Source organism: Leptinotarsa decemlineata, unplaced genomic scaffold (assembly GCF_025532065.1).
Source record: "Leptinotarsa decemlineata unplaced genomic scaffold, Ldec_3_MD MMD2_tig00026354_RagTag_RagTag, whole genome shotgun sequence".
Classification (NCBI taxonomy): domain Eukaryota; kingdom Metazoa; phylum Arthropoda; class Insecta; order Coleoptera; family Chrysomelidae; genus Leptinotarsa; species Leptinotarsa decemlineata.
This window is the reverse complement of record NW_027412702.1, coordinates 12,367,417-12,385,251: the sequence shown is the minus strand read 5'-3', so window position 1 is coordinate 12,385,251 and position 17,835 is coordinate 12,367,417. Positions and strand designations below refer to the sequence as shown.

Below are 17,835 nucleotides of genomic sequence, written 5' to 3'. Positions count from 1 at the left end.
TCAGTCTATTTTTCATGATAAGGATGCATCACCCCAAGCATTTTAAAAAAAATTTTTGGACAAATTTATATGTTTTTTTTATTCGAATTATAAAATACATATAACCCTCAATTTATACCATTCTATTACCAACCCCTATTTTTCAATAGTCATTTCAGTAATTTAATCATTGTTATTCCCTCCAGGCGTGTACAGTAAACAGCACGGAGTAGGAATGAGAACGATGCCACCGAAACTGTGAATTATCCAAAAAAGTTTTTGAACTAATTGGATTTGTCAGGCATGCCACCGCATAATTTACAACTGAAGGTTGGATCGTTCTGTGATTTGAATCCACCACGGCTGTGCAACAGCTCGCGTTCAGTCGTTAATGAAAAATTTTGTCCAAGCAAGTTCCGAGGTAAAAATATATTAATACCACGAATCCCTATTATACCTACAGATGTGCCAATTCATTTAAAACGTGTGCATTTTTCTATTAGATTGGCATTTGCAACGACTATTAATGAGTCCCAAGGTCAAACAATGTCCGTTTGTGGCTTGGATTTGAGCACACCATGTTTTTCACACGGACAATTATGCGTGGCATGCTCTCGAGTGGGCAAACTATCTAGTTAGTTTGTGTTAGCTAGATATGGACTAACGAAAAATATTATACACTCCATAGCATTAAGGGATTGAGATTATTTGTATATGGGAAACAATGTTTGTCATATAAATTGAATGACTAACAAATTAATCTGAGAATTATTCTTATTGAATTTAACCTTGATCACAATGAAAAGATAATTTTCATCGCAAAAATGCGTAATTTGATAAGTAAACCTTATGGGCTTAATGTAGAAAGAGCAATAATCAGTCTTGAAAGTAACGTAATCAGGGCAAACAATGGTTATCAGTTAATTCTATAATGATATCAACAATAAAAAAACAGAATTCACAGAAAGCAAGGATGGATCTTTTTATTTATTTATCACGGAATGTCCATTACAGCATTGAGCCAAGTGTATGTCTTTTTCTTTTATATTTTTCAGTTTTTGTCTGAATGTAGAAAAGGGTATGCCGAAGTAGTTCAAATATACTTTCTTATTAGTCAGTGGGATATGCTTAAAGACTGGCAGTAAACAAATCTTAAGAAATGAACTTTAAACGTTCAAGCCAGTCTCGGATATACCTACACAGTAGGTTGAATGGACTGACGCCTATCAGAAAATAACTACTCTACTGGCTAATACGTTGGATTATATTTGACAGGCGTCAGTGTAGGAATCTTCACAGAAAATTTCCTGCATATGCAATTGACAATACAACTGAAAGAGTTGAACCCTCAATTTTGGAACGGGCAAACTTGCAGACCGGTTTCAGGCTCATTAGCCACTCGTCAGGGTAAGATAGTGGCCATCATCGACGTAAAGTCAATGCGTGCTTTCAGGGGGATCATTATTGGGTTGAGAAAATGATAGTTTATCATCCAATAAAACCCCAAGGTATTTTATTCCAGATAGTCGTTCGAGGTCTAATGAAATGATATAGTATGAAAAATCTGTGGATTCTGTGAAATCTGTGGATTCTGTGAAATCTGTGATTTCTGTTGTAATTTATAAAGAAGCATTTACTGAGGTTCAGATCCACTCCATTGGAATTGAACCAATGTACAACGTTACTGATATCACTCTGAAGTTGATGGCAATCAATTTCATTTTCAATAAATTTTGACATTAACGAAAATACATTCCTCTTAGTAAATCCGATAATTCAGAAAATAGCCTTAAGGAAGCAGTTCAGCGAAAGAGAATGTGACGTCACCAGATATGCGGGATGCGAAACCGACTAGGAATGGCCATTACTTTCAGACGTTTCTGTGTAAGCAGTGGCGAGTTGAATTATTCTGTTTTGTTGTTTGTATTTACCTGCCTATATTGCGAAAGTATGAATAAAATAGTTTCAGAAAGTATTGGGTGTAATTATTCAACCCAAAACTCACCAAAGAAGTTGTTTAGTAACTGTGACCAAAAATGAAAAAGTCAAAAGAGCGTTACGAATAGCTACGCCAGGAAAAGAGTTTCTTAAATGAACTCGAATGAAGATCACATTATTTTCAAAGTGATGATTAAATGAATCCATTTATACTTATCAATGAACAGGATAGATAAAACTTTATTTATTGCCTAATATTACCATTACAAAAATTTGAAGAGGAGTTTAACCTAAACCCAAAAAAAAGGAAGCTTGACCTCAAGTTAGCGAGTGAAGACACCATATATTTTTATAAACAGAAAAAAAAAATCCTCGCAACTAATTAGCAAATAATTAGAGCAAACTAATGGCTTAGTCAAGTTTCTGGAAAGCTCGGTAATAAAAAAATATATCGCTAACCTGGCGTCAAGTTATCAATACAACGTGCATAAAAAAGGAACCAAAAAATATTATCTTTCACAGGTAATTAGTAACAAAATAGCGGCAAATTGTGGAATCATTAGTTTTGAATATTTTGAAAAGTGCCCTGCCAACTTGGTATACATAAAAACTTCGGGTATATGATTCCCAACCACTAATGAAGTATGTGATGGAATTGGCCGATATTTGTTGAAAATCCATAACGTATTCAGGTTAGCACTTTATCGTGAGATCGTCACTGAACAGTTTACAAAACCACAACACGTGTTTCGCTATACAATAGCGAGTGTTCATGACAAGTAAAAATTAATTTTTCCTTAGAAATCACAAATTTTCTACTGTTTCAAATAATAATGATAAGTAATTGAAGAAAAGTATTAATGCCTATTAAAATGGGCCTGTAACCCCATATCGCCTGAACATCAGAGCGGTGCAGACAGAATGTATTAGATGATTGAGTGCATTTTTAATTAATATGATTAATGTGAATTGAAATATTGTTAAAATGATAATAATCAATACTTTTCACAAGTATTCAATTCACAAGAGTGTCTAGCGTTCAATCTAGTTATGTTTTTCAATTCAAGTGCATATATTTTTCAATTCAAATAGTCAAAGTTCATTAATTGACTTTTCAATTCATGAATGTCACTGAAATCTGATGAATACATTTCAATAATTTAAAAAATATTGCAGTGATATTTTTTTCGAGCTAAACTATTTGAAAAAAAATATATAGAACAAATTGATTTTGCATTCTCAAAATCTCAAATTGCAACGATTTACAGTTACTCCATTCGATATGTAAGTATTATTACATTCAACATTTTTCAAAGATTACAATTGAAAATTTTTGTAAATATAAAAAATACTAGTCAATTTGAAAAATATTTTAAAAAAATCGGGTTTCAGTTATTCGCATTCTCTTACAATTTTTTCAACAATAATGTCACTTTTCATTCCTCAACCAAAAAATACCATTGTTAAACTGTCCGAAAATAGTAAATTTTAAGCTGAAAATGAGGTATTTTTCAGAACTCAAATATGAATTGTCATACTGAATATTTCGATGCAAAAAAATCACAACGCACTAAGAACACAAAAGGATAAGTTTTCATCAAATATTTCTAAAAATAATTGTTTTTCGTTGGAGAAAACAGTTAAAAATAAATTAGACAACCTCCGAAGGTAAATATTCGTTTTGAGGGCACCTGGCGATTTTGAAAAAATGTTTGAGTGTACTTACGTATTTTGATGCGTAGATTACGAATCAGAAAGAAAATAGCGGCGCTCTTTCTTATTTACAAAGTTACCAGAAAATGGTAACTTTTCAGCCTTCTTTTTCACAAGATAAACTATTTCAAAACACAAGCATTTATTCACTAGGTCACCTTTTTACACCTTATTCCTCCTTCCTTGAAACTTTTCACTTCAACAATCAACATTTTTCCAATAAAAAGGTTAAAAAATATACGGAGCTGCTTTTTGCTATATATGTATCTCTGTAATTTACGTTTTTAAGGTTAATGTCATAGTTGATACGACTGATGCAAGCATTCGTTTTTAAATTAGGCATTTTATAAGAAAAATGTTGATTGTTGAATTGAAAAGTGTCAATTAAGGAGGAATAAGGTGTAAAGGTGACCTAGTGAATAAATGCGTGTGTTTTTCAATAGTTTATTTTGAGAAAAAGAAGGCTGAAAAGTTGCCCTTTTCTGAACTTTGAAGGGCTGTAACTTTGTAAATAAGGAAGAGCGCCGTTTTTTGTTTCGTATTCGTAATCTACGCATCAAAATACGTAAGTTCACTCAAAACATTTTTTCAAAATCGTCGGGTGCCCTCAAAACGAATATTTACCCCTCCGAACCTCTAGAAATCACCTAGAAGCACTGTGAACCAAATTCAAAGAAACGTCAACTATCCCCTTTTGAACTGTCCACCAAATCTCTGTCACTAATCTACCCATTAACAATCCACTACTTTCCAAATTGAATATCAATAACAAAACTTGGGCTCACCCTGTACGACGACCGCGCTGTTTCAAAACCGCCACAGAATCGACAAAATCTTCAGGCGCCACACTTCTCTTCCTTCCGGCAACTCACATCACACACGTGCGACTTCAGCAAGTAAAAACAAAAGAAACACAAAAACAAAAGCGCACTCTTCTTCAGCAAGCACTCGAACACGTGGTGACTAACGTGACAGACGGAGTTGCTGGATCAAGACGGCCACGACGACGCCGATATTCGACTGTCGTTAGCATCGTAGCAGTCCAAGGAAACGCGTGCTGTTTCGTCGCTCGTCCCCCCTACTGCATTATTTTCTTTATCTGCAACAAACATTGAATTATTCATACTGATAAGCGCGGGATGATTGTTGTTGAGAGTTTCGATAGCTTTGTTGCTGTGAGCCATTTGATTCGATAAAAATGTCCCTTGTAATCATATCTCGAAAATATATTTTTAATGAAAAAATTATGATTTTTCCCGAGTAGTGATACTTGCCCTAATTAAGAATTTTTAAAGAATAAAATTAGCCCAACAGGAAAATATAAATAAATGATAACAATGCGGACGTGTCCTTTCCTCTCTTAACTTTTGAACAGGACTAAATGTCAAGATCAAACAAAATTTACATGTGAAAGCATCATCTTTTACTATTTTTTGAGAAACGAAACACTAGTGTTACGTCATTCGCCCTCGAGAGAATGCTATCAAATTTTTTGTCCAACTATATATGAACATCTAGTGATAGGTACCTCATTTGATAGGCTTCTCACTTATCCATTTAACACTGGTTTATTTTTCGAAATCGAAGTAGCAGTTCTTGAGAAATTAGCTGTTTTGTATTCTTTTCAACAGTCTGTTAACAAACTATTTTTTTTTCGAGAACAAAACATAAGCACTACAGAAAAATCCTAAGGCACTCTAAGAGCGGTGCCTGTGCGAAAGTAGACATTCACATTGAATTTGAATCGCTAGAGAATAAATCTATTTGGAAAAATGTTCTCAGGAAGTTTATTCGACATAAACGCCGTTCTCCAAATGAATGAGTGCTCAAACAGTGAAGTTCGACGTGTACTGAGTTAAACATCAAAACGATGAGCAGCCACAGTCCATCGCGTATTTCTGATACGTACCGCTCTTGGTGGAATCGAATGTACCAAGTCACGTGAACACTTCCCTTGAAAGTATGTATAGAACAAATCTCCAACCTTTCTTCGATGTTCCAGACTCTCAAGGTTGCAAGTGATGTTCGTATCTCCAATCAGGCGGAAAGCTCTTTTCTGGATGGAATCCAGCAGCTCAGAGTATGCTTAGGGGCCTAACTCCATACACGTGAACAATACTCCAAAAAACTGATCTGAGCTTTATAAAGCAAAAGTTGCTGGGGTTTGTAGAGTTTTCTGGTTCAGAACAGTGTTTCAAGCTTTTGAGAAGCAGCCTTTGTAATTCCTGCGCCATGATTGTGCCAAGACATATTGGTCTTCATTTTCCGTTTTAACCCCCCAACAAACTCATCGAAGCAGTGTTAGGAATCACACGTTAAAAGGTAAGACCTCGTTAGTCCTTAGCTCGCAGCAGAAGTTTCTCAACTTCTGAGAGGTGTCGTTCGTATGGGGGCGACATCTGATTAACGGAAAAACAGATTTTGAACAGATTTTTCAAACAGAAAGCGGAATTGTCTGTCTTGACATTATTATATCTGTTTCGGAGATATTATCTTTTTGGAGAAAACCAATGCCTGAGTTTTCGTGGCATTGAATTGAACCTGGTTACTTTCACCCCAATTCGAAAACAGATCTAGAACCTCATTAAGATATGCACACTCTTGTAGCCTGTGAAGATGTGCATTCTCAGTCGATGTCTTGGAATCCTAATGGAATGACGAGGCAAGTGTGATGTCGTCAGCAAAGCTATATATTGGATTCTTGGTTTTTTCAAATAAGTGGTTGATATACAATGAAAAGAGGGTTGGAGACAATATGGCTCCCTGGGGACCACCAGCGTTGATGGTAAAAGTATCCGAAAGATATCCATCGACGGTCACTTGCAGGGAACGTTCTTTCAGGAAGCTGGAGAGCCACACACAAAAATGATCCAACAATCCATAGCCCCGAAGTCTGGCCAGCAAATCCTCATGCCAGACACGGTTAAAAGCCTTAGAAATATCAAGCGCAACAGCTCTCGATTCTCCATGTTTCTCTCCATGTTTAGGAATAGGCTAAAAGCGAGCAATATTCCAACAAGAAGGAAAAACTCCTTCCTTGTAAGACAAGTCGAAAAGTCTGCAAAATACTGGTGCGAGTTCATAGGCGCACTTTTTAATTACGATGAAGGGCACTTCATCAGAACCAGACGCCTTGGTGATATTAAGGTGACACCAAAACTTAACTTTTGAACAGGACTAAATGCCAAGGTCGAAAAAAATGGATATAAAGAGGCACCTTTCTCAGTATTATATGATGAAAAAAACAATATTGTGACGTCAATTATTGCTGAGACAACGCTATCAACTTTTTCCTAAATAGACAGGATCGTTGTTTGATATGTCTTTCAAGTCTCTATCCTACACCGGTTTGATTTTTGAAATCAGACTAGCCGTTCCTGATCACTAGTAATTTCATAGTATTTTTAATAATCTGATAGTAAACGACAAATATGATATTCACTACAAAAATTTTATTCAAAACTCACCTAAGTTCATGAAAATAATGAAGTTTGTTCACAAATTCAAATCTATTATTAAGGCAAACACATGTTTACCGTTTTGTTTACCTTTTCAAATGAAAATCTTTCAGAAAACTGTATTAAAAGGAAGGTACAAGATTTGACTTTTGTGGGCCATGGCTGATTCCATAATCCGTCATTCAGAATACATCAATCGATCGGGAGGTAGCCTGTTGGTTGGTATGAGTGGTTGGTTCTACTCATTGAGAATACACCGCTATGTGAGGTTGGTTCAAACCACTGTAATTTTCACTGCGTATCGTCTGTCTCGTACTAGGAATCGTACGTTTTATCACATTTTATCACATTTTAACAAACACTTTTTTCAATAGTAATAGGCAAATATACGTTATTGGTAAAAAAGGTTAATGTTTTGCGGCTATTTTGTAATCACATTGAAGAATCGATATTTTTGGAAGGAAATGGATAGACGCAAAAGGCCTATGATTTTGTTCGTTCAATTTCCGGACTGTGATTTGTGAAACGTGTAGACGAGCATTGTCGTAGATCAAAATCGGACTTTTCCTGTTGTCCAATGCCGGCTGCTGCTGTAGAAAGTTATAGTGGTGGCTGGGTGGCCCATCGGTGTTCCACCACTGTCTCTCGTCGTAGATGATCCACTTTTCACGTCACGATCTGATCCAAAAAAGGAATGTTTTCGGTGCGCAAAAGCAAAGAAGAACAGACCACGAAACGTGACAATTTCTGTCTATCATGGGGCACCCACTTTTCGAACATTTTGAACTTTCAAATAAGTTTTAAACCATCAGAAACCGCATGAGAGCTGATGGCCAGTTCTTCCGTCATCCACGCACCGTTTGTGGTGGGTCAGTCTCCACCAGGGTCCTAAAATCCTCGTCTTGCCAAATTCCTCATTGATTTTCCGTGCTTTTTCGGCAGCGCTTTGGTTCAATTTTAATTCGTAGAGAAAAAGTTGTCCGCAAATTGCTCAAAGACATCATTTAGTAAGTAATATGCTGAAAAGAGGCAAAAAATAAAAACTTGGAAAGGAATCAACAACATCAATGTATACGGTACAAAGAAATATGGTCAATTGCATCACATATTCCCTATTCAAATTCTGTAACCATGTTGAGGTAATCATAAAAAGATGTCCCCTTTGTCGACCTTTCCGGCATTTCCGGTGATAATTTCTTATGGAAGGATTAACAGCTTTGTTACCTAATGCGTAATGACGCCAGTTTGTCTGGCTTTCCTTTCTCTCACGTATACGTCAGTGGAAGGCAGGCTCCTCCTCTCTCGTCGGAAAATATTATAAAAATCTAACCAGTCAGCACGTAATATTTTATTATGTGAAACGGGGCTCAATAATGATGATACCAATTTTGTGTGTGTACATTATATACACAAAATAATTAATAAAAGATTAAAATATTATAAAAATCTAACCAGTCAGCACGTAATATTTTATTATGTGAAACGGGGCTCAATAATGATGATACCAATTTTGTGTGTGTACATTATATACACAAAATAATTAATAAAAGATTTTATTAATAAATAATCTTTCCTTACACTATCATATTGATATACATAAAATTTAAGTAATAACCTAAGCTTTCCTAAAGTTAAACAAGTTCAATATTAAATAGTTCAACTCGGATTAGTTTTAAGTTATCACTTCTGTCGGGCTTCCCGAGACGCACACGTTTTTTTTCTCAACAAATATGTCTTGAAGATATTTGATCTGTTTCGTTTTAGGTACCGCACAATATAATAAATAGAAACAGTATGACAAAATGTTTTAAAACAGTTTCAAATAAAAAGTTTTACAAAGCATTTATAATGATTTCAGTACACCTTGCAGTAAATAGATACTTGGTTTAAAACTTATGTTATAAATACTTGTTTGGAAATTTCTACATTTCGTCTTCCTCCTTTACATTCAAGGATTTGAAAAACTTTTTTCGTAACTAGAGACGACGACGCAATTCAATGACCTCCTCAACCCACTACTACAAGATCCTTATCATTGTGTCGGGTTCTTTAAATTTTTTGAAGCATACTATAAGCGAATGACCTATGCATCGTCATTCTAATTTATCTCTGGAATATGGCGTCAAAATCGATGAATACCGGAATAGCTTTAAAGACGATTAGTAATTCTAGGTCCGCACGGAATTTGGATATATAATTGAAGATCGTAGGTATTCATGCTATTCATGAAACATACCCAATGTATCTAGGATAAAATTATTATTTATTATACAAGGGAAAAAAGTATTATATTTCAGCTCGAGGTTGTGTTGACAAAAAACCGAGAGCTAAAATCTAATATTTTTCCCGTGTATAATACACATTTTTTTTCTGTGACGGGAAAAACGACGATTTAATATTGAAAAAAACATATTATTACAATAAGTGTGTGGTCGAATCATTCAATGATTGAAAGTATGTTACAATCCAATAATAGTGTAGACATTTCAAAATATTTCAAACTGATAACATTTCTGAAACAAAATGATGCTTCCGATGAAGTTTATTTAATGGCCAATGTTGTTGTTGTATTTGGGATTGCATGAGCTTGTCGAATTTGTGAAATCAGCCAGGTAACATTAAATGATATTGAAGATAGTCGGGAATGTTATTAATTGTGAAACTCAAGCCAACAAAGAATTATGTAAACAGGAGATTTGTAGTCACTGAAGAATATATTAAATTTTACCGAATGTACATAGCCCTTCGTCGAGCAGCAGCAGCAGCAGCAAAGGATCGCCGCCTGTTTCATGCATATTGCAATGGAAAATGTATCAATCAGGTTGTGGGTAGCAATCAGTTTTATAAGGTAGCTGAAGCAGTCGCTAATTTTCTTCAACTTGAAATTCATATACAGGTCATTCATTTCGAAGATCGTCTGCTACACTTTTAGTTGAATCTGGGGAAGACTTGATGACACTAAAGAAACATGGCGGTTGGAAGTCATCAACGGTCGCTGAAGGGTATGTTGATGAATCGGTAGCAAACAGGACAGAAATAGCTAATAAAGTGTTTAGAACGTTTGGCAGTGCTGAAATAACACCCACACCTGATTTGCGACCAGGTACATCAACGGCAGTTGTGTCCATGGCAGAAAAAAATATAATTTCAACATAAGAAAATTCGACTGTTGTACCGAATAGTTCAGGGAACATATCATTCATGAAATGCACATTTAATAATTGTACTTTTGATATAAAGGAAATGTAACTTTTTTTTAAGAAAATATTCTAAAAGTGACATTTTGTTACCTGTCATCAGAGATAAAATGTCAAACTTTTTTCCCGTCACAGAAAAAAGGCCTTTTGTTCACTGAATGATCAGTGATCGCAGATGAAGATATAAAATCAGCTGTATTAACAACCAAATTATCGAAAGGCAGACTCGGTTAGACATACGAAATCATCAAATGGAAAATATTCAGCCTTCCAATGGAAAAGTTCTAGGCCGATTGGTTGCACATATTGAAGAATTCACAACACATCAATTCTCTATGCATTCGAGTCTTCAATCAAACACAACCACTCAATGGATTTCGAGAAGTAGGTCTCTAAGAAGTGTCAGATCCATGTGATTCGTTAGGCAGATAATGTAATAGAAAAGTGGGATTTTTTTATTGTTTTTATCGGATACTTAGCAAGAAAATGAAAAATGTGAACAAAATGAATTCCATAACAGAAAGTTAACAAAAATTGAAAATATTCATCATGAAAATATTTTGTAGAGCCAGACAAGATTAAGTTTCATGTGCCATAAATCTACTGAAGCTATGCTGAGAAACTATACTCTGCTGATGCAAAACGTTCTAAAATTTAGCCATGAAAACCATATCAATGTCTAAATCGCACAGACTTGTTTCGGTTTCAATAGCGAGTAATTTCTGTGAACTGACCAAAAAAAGCTAACTTTTTTTAAGTTTCATTAACACCATATCTCAATATACACAACAAAGATTAAAACTAACCAGTAATTTTGAGTATTTTGAATCGAAACTAACCACAAAATGAATTCATTAATTAATTAAATTCACACATCACATTTATAATTCTGTATTTCCATTAATAACGAACAATGTGGTTTATTCCTTGTTTGGCTCCCGGGTTATGCCATGGTCGTCTTTGGTTATAATCTCCAAACGTTTCAACTGCAACTGCGGCAGTCCGAAGTACTTTTATTGACGTGTCAGCTGAAACTGAAGCTCTCATTTCTGCAGTGTCATTTATAGTGCTGATTTTTCGCACACTTTCTCTAATGGCGGGTTCGCGCATACTTCCCGCGCGATTTACAACATATCTACCAAAGATCTGTCACACAACATTGAAAAGCGCCAAAATGAAGCCAGGTCATCCAAATCGCGCGGGAAGTATGCGTGAACCCGCCATTAGTGAAAGTTCGCGAAAGTACTTCGACCTCGCCACTGAAGATGACTGCTGCAGTTGCAGTTGAAACGTTTGGAGAATATAACCAAAGGAGACCACGGCAAAACCTGGAAGCCAATCAAAACATTGATGCCAGCTGTGAAAGCCTACATTTCTAATGTAGATTATAATGAAAAATTCACAAACTCTTCAACAGAGCACATTGATTTTCAAAAATTCAGTAAGCTTTAAATTCACTTCGATTTGTTATGCATTACAAAATAATAAAGCATCTGTCTTGCAGTTTGTTATTATGCAACCATTCTGTTTGATATAATAAGTAACACTGATCCTAAAACAGAGCCTCGTAAGACACCCAGTGACAATCCAAACATTCAGTTTTGCTATTGAATTTCGTATACATTTAGTTTACTCGCGAAGATAAACAATTTTCCAACCAATTTCAAAGGGATTCCCTCAAAACAGTAGAGTTGTATCTTTTTTTTTTAATGAACTGTCTTAAGTTCACCAGATAAAATAAAATAGTGTTTTTAGTCCCGTGGACTAGCCTACGACTAATTTTAATCATTGTGAAATTTGCCAATCTTACTTCAATTCAAAATATGCAGAATAATTGAATAATAATATATTGTGCGAAAAGTAACCAAACGATATTTGAAAGTTGTCATACGAGCAAATGCGAGTGCCACAATTACACGAGTGTGGAACAGGTTATGTACATGAGTAGCACACTATACTTTTTCTATGATCAAATTAAAAATATATTTATTCACATTTAAACTACATATTATACAACTTAATAACTAATTATTATTATGCAATAATTTATATTGACGGTGCCGCTGTGAGCAATATTATTTGCAGGTACATTATCATGAATTTTGACTGATTTTTCGATTTATTTCTAGAAATAAAAAAATCTACCAGTAAGTGCTGTCACATGGAAAATTTGAGCAACCCTAAGTATGTCATGAAGCCTTATAATTTTTGACATAAACAAGATGTTGTGGTGAATTGGAATATGTGTCTGACAGTCCCGGGTTCGACTCAAGGCCAAGTTCGACTTAGGGCCAGGAATAATATTCCACACAGTTTAGCGCATGAGAAAATTATAACTTTCTGGATAAAAAGTAGAACGGAATATAACATTTTCTGTGTTAATCGTAGAACAAAACTATTTCCAGAGTGAATCTTTAAAAAACAGATTTTGTCGAAAATATTCCGTTAAATCTGTTTTCGGTTCAATATTTGCCAAATAATACTCTCACGTACTTGGCGGAAATGCAAATACGTAAGTCACCAAAATCGTTCAGAATGGGATGGAGCATCAAGAGCGTATATTTATAAACTTACGATAAGGAAACAAAAACGATATATCGAACTAAACAGTGTTATTTTCGTATGGGGTTTCAAAGCCTGTCGAAAGTGCAATAGAATTGTTTTGGTGAATTACATTTACATCACATTTCAACACAACAACAGCTGACCAAAATAACCTTCGGATAACAAAAACGGTATTATGATAACAACATGCCTGCCTGGGAGGTCACTTTGAGGTTCATTGATACAGGGCGATCTCACTAATGGAAAAGTAAACAAAAGGAAAAGATAAATGATAAGGTTCCAGATATTTTCAATCTTTTACTTTTTATGACCGTTCAGCCTAGCACCACAAAGACAAAAGACGAATCTTGTCGACGCTTGGCTTTCCTTGGGGAGCCTCGTTTTTTTCTTGATATTCGGGGAATGAGTTATCTGTCCAGGCTTTTCCTTTTCAGGACAGTTTAGTAATTCAGCCTAGCACCATTGATGAGACATTGACGGGTCAAAACAGAGTTGTCTGGTGTTGGATCACAAATTCATAAAAAATGATGGCCGTTGATAACAAATTGACAATTTATTGAGAAAGAGCAATGATCACCCATGAAAACGCCGTCTATGGGACCTCTATCAAAAATAGTCGATGGTCCATCCATGGCCAACTGCAATTCCATGCTTCGACTTCAACCGTCTCGTCGAATGATAAATCGCTTGAATTAAAAGTACTGTACCAAATGATGCTATTTCAATTTACCACAGATCGTATCAGTGGTAGATCTTCATATCTTTTGATCTTCTTCGCGAATCTCAACATACAGGTTATTTTGCAACTTTTGCTGATGATGATTTAAAATACTCGGAACAATTAATAGAAATCTGTTTTTTAGTTAACCAGCTGCCCCACCCCTACAACTCTCAAAAGTCTAAACTTATGCGAGCTAAGGACTAACGAGGTCTTACCTTTCAACGTGTGATTCCTAACAAGTTGTAGATAACGAAAAAAATGACTGTTATCAAAAAAAACCCTGGATAAACGTCGAGTTTATAGTAACTGTTCGTATAAACATGCCTGAAGAAGCTATTGTATAGCGAAACACGTGTTGCAGTTTTGTAAACTGAGTAGTGGAAACCTCATGATAAAGTGTTTCTTGATTGTGTTATGGATTTTCATTCAAGTATCTGCCGATTTCATTACATAGTACTTGTTGTCCAACACAAAACAGCGCTATCTACGAGATTATTTAGGAAAACACAACTGTAATGTTTAAATTCCAATCTCAGAAACATTATTAATTAGACCATCGCTAATAACATGAATATGAAAAACACACTTATTCAACTTCAAAAGTTCATTTCAACGTATTATAAACAGTTTATATTCTTTTATTATGAATTATATTTCAAACACTCCAAATGCTCATATAAAAGAATCAAATCAAGAACGGAATCAAATCCAGCCGTAAACTTCATCAGAGTGAAAGTCAGTTTCAAAAATATTTCAATTTTGCGTTTATTCAGTTTACCCATTATACATTATGTGGAAACTACTCTATAATGAGGTTTTTTGTATAAACAGTTCACAAAACCACAACACGTGTTTGTTGAGTTATTTTTTGAAACGTAACAATAATCATGCATAATTTACAAACAAACTCTAGTTAATGAAATGTGTCACGATGTGCATTTTGAACTTCCTTACAGCTGATCTGCATCATTACAACTAGTCATTTCATGTGCAGATATCAGCATTCGCAATAACAATATTGTAATTTAATTATCGCACGTGTGTTTATCCTATCGATAATCTGAACTCTGTAAATAATGTTTGCAATTCCGAAAACCATTCATAAATCTTTGAAATGTACAAACAGCATTCACAAGTCTAAATGGCATTCTCAAGCATTCCTAAGAAATGAGATAACGTCATTATTGACCTTAAAGAACCATTTTCCGAACAGTTAATACAATATGTGCGTTCTCGACAAAATATCAACAGCGGCACAAATACTAATTTAGGGCAGTTTATATGTGCACGAGTCTTCCTTCGACTTGTTTGAATACAACCCTAGGCGTCATCTTTTGATTTATTAAGGTCGACCGACCGTCTGAATGTAAACCATGACACTTACTTCCACAATCAATCATGCTACTCTCTTCATATTTTTGTTAGCATAATTTTCTAGAGTTTTCTTAGTAAAACACAATGCTAGAGATATATAGTATCTTTATATTACATGCGAAATATATTACATGATGACAAGTGGGTAAACCATTTATATATAGAACAAAATCAGTTATGTACATAATAAAGAGAAATTGCCATCAGCACAACAAGGACGGGATGTGGTACTCAACAAACAGGGGCAATAGATATATTTTAAAGACAATCTACAGAAGGAAAGCACAACAGTAGCATTCACAAAATTATTAAAGGAACTCACAAATCTATGATTTATGAAGTCATTCACCAAAGTTTAAATAAAATGAATATTTTGAACAAACAAAACGATCTACGTTCGGTACTTACGATAGAAACTTGATCAAGAAAGATGTGCCAGAAATCCAATGCTCCAAGAAAGAGGAGCTGAACACTTGTCAGAGTTGAATGGCAAAAACTTGAGGATCCATCACAAAATTGAGATGCCTCTATGGGAAAATATTGGAGTGAAACTGACCAGGTTCAATTCAATGCCCCAAAAACCAGGCATCGGTTTTCTCCAAAAAGATAAATGTCTCCGAACCGGATATAATAATGTCAGGACAGACAATTCCGCTTTCAGACTCGAAAAGTTAGTTGGGTGGTTTAAAATGGACACTAATATGTCTTGGCACAATCATGTCGCTGGAATTGCAAACGCTGCTTCTCAAAAGTTCGAAACAAAAAACTGGACACACCTCAGCAACTTTTGATGGTTTATAAAGCTATCTTTAAGTAATGTTCTCATGCATGGAGCTCCGGATTTCCGGATGTATGGAGCTGGATTTCATCCAGAAAAGAGTCAACCGCCTGATTGGAGACATGAACATCATTTGCACCCTTGATAATAATAATAATGATGATAAATAATATGTGTCATTCAATTCGAAATACACAATAATCTTAGTTAACGACAAATAACCATAGTTTCCTCAAAAGGATAAACCTGTGCGAGGCTTATATCATATTAATATACAATAGATTATAATGAATGAAATATAAAGATAAAGTTTCTTTCAGTATGACCAAAAAAGCAAAAAAATTGTATACAGATATCACATTAAAATCACATGTAGGTAATATAAATAAAAACATTTAGGATACACAATAAAACAATCGCAATAGATACATTGCATCGAACATCACTCACACATAAATAAAACAAACACCTTATTTTTTTAAATGAAACAAACAAACCATGGAGATACTGACATATAGATTACACAATTCTAACCACATATATCTTCTACAGACATTTATACATTGTAGTATTATGTATTTTTCACATCAACATATTGGTGTATATGTGCTCTAGGCAAAGCTGAAATCCAAGCTTTAAGGTCATTTTTGAACATATTAATGCCAACTATACTTTTGATATGTGCTGGAGTAAGATTATACAGCCGAGGAACTGTATAATGTTATTCCACTTTTGTTAAGTATTTTTCTGTGATTTTGGCACATAGGTTGAATCCATTTTGTGGCGAGTTGCATAATAGTATTAAATTTTTTTCAATGTTTATTTTTGTGTTGCCTTGTAACAGTTTTGAGGAAGTAAAGTTGCCTTATGTCTAAAGCCAAAGTTTCCTTATATAGCGCTGAGGCGTAAGTTCTTTTTTTATTTGTTATTATTTTCAGAGTTAATTTTTGTATTTGTTCTAGGATTTTTATATGGGAAGTACTTACTGCTGCCAGACTTGAATATTGGTGAAATAACAGCACATTTTGCTATCAGTTTAATAGTTTCAGCTCTAAGAGTGTCAATTCCGGGGGATTTTATGTTATTCAAGTTCTGAGTAACTTGCAAGACTTCACATTCATCAGTTTTTTCTAGAAAAAAAGGATTCATAATTTTGTTTTTTTTTATAATTTGTTCTTTTTTGTATTTCATCCGCCAATATTTTACCAATTTCGCTATAGTGTTCAACAAATTTGTTAGCAATTTTTTTCTGGTCAGTAATCATAGAACCATCATTAGATTGAATTTTTTTGATTGTATTCTCTTTCCTTCCTTTATTTATTATTTCATTAATAGTTTTCCATAGTATAGAAGATTCTCCTTTATTATTTTCAATTTTGTTTCGATGAATACTTAGTTTGGCTTCCTATATTATTTTTTTCAGTCTATTTTTGTACTGTTTATATTTTATTTTATTTTATTTATTTCTGTTGGGTTGCCTGTCGTTATATAAAGATTGGTTTTCACTTCAATGGACTTCAGTATATCTTCAGTAATCCACGGTTTCCTTTTCATGTTTTTCCTACTAACTAACAATTGTGTTTGTACTTTTTTCTACGATTTTGTTGGTTTTTTGAATTAATATTTGAGTGACAAGTTCAATATCATCTGTCGAGTATGAATTTCTTTTGCTGAATTTTTTCTTTCTCTTGTTTTTCGGTCTCCTTTGCGTGAAACTGCTGATAGTCTGGGATGTTTGGGACTTATCTCTCTTCCATAGATAGTTTTACGGGAAGTGTTCAAGTGACTTTGCACATTTGATTCCACCAAGAGCGGTACTTAAAAATACGCCACGGACTGAGTCTGCTAATCGTTTTGAAGTTCAACTCAGTACACCTCGAACCGGAAGTTCTTTTCAAAAAATTGTGTATGATTCTCAGGGCAAGTTTAGTACTGGGACACATAACCAAAAATTTGGAGACTGATCAGGTCCACCTTCATTCCGAAACCTGGAAAAATCGGACAGGACTCGGCGAAGACCTTGATACCAATCAATCTCATGTCATTTGCGTTGAAGAGGCTAGAAAAACTACTTGAGAGGCATATCAGGGATGTATCATTGGCTATCAGACC

At 34.7% G+C, this 17,835-nt stretch overlaps 1 protein-coding gene across 2 annotated transcripts in view; it reads right to left on the bottom strand.

Moving 5' to 3' along the window:
- Mct1 (Monocarboxylate transporter 1) overlaps positions 1 to 17,835 on the bottom strand; it is a 215,271-nt gene that overhangs the window by 88,954 nt on the left and 108,482 nt on the right. For both annotated transcript variants that reach the window (XM_074184198.1, XM_074184197.1), the window contains one exon: positions 4,416 to 4,729. The gene's annotated coding sequence lies outside the window, so the exon portion shown is untranslated. The remainder of the gene's footprint in view (positions 1 to 4,415; positions 4,730 to 17,835) is intronic.